The following is a 313-nucleotide window of genomic DNA, read 5'->3' as shown; positions in this document are numbered from 1 at the left end:
CCCCCAATGGGGAACCTGATTGCCACGTCAAGGTGGCACACCCCATTTTTTCAAGAAGTAAGATTTTTTAATTTTGGTGCTACAAAGGGCAATCTAAAAAAGGAGAGGGTTTTCAAAGTTGAAAAAATTCTTTGTTTACACAAATTGATGTAAGCCACTTCTTTCTATTTTTGCCACTTTTTAAATAGTTTTGGGAAAAAAATTCCCCAAATCATATTATAAATCAAAATCCCTCATTCATAAACACTGATCTTTCTAAATAACTATATCATCATAAAACATTTTAGAAATGCCAAAAAAGATATAAGAAAGT

The sequence above is a fragment of the Penaeus monodon genome, chromosome 19 (assembly GCF_015228065.2).
Source record: "Penaeus monodon isolate SGIC_2016 chromosome 19, NSTDA_Pmon_1, whole genome shotgun sequence".
Taxonomy (NCBI): Eukaryota; Metazoa; Arthropoda; class Malacostraca; order Decapoda; family Penaeidae; genus Penaeus; species Penaeus monodon.
This window is presented reverse-complemented; position numbering follows the sequence as displayed.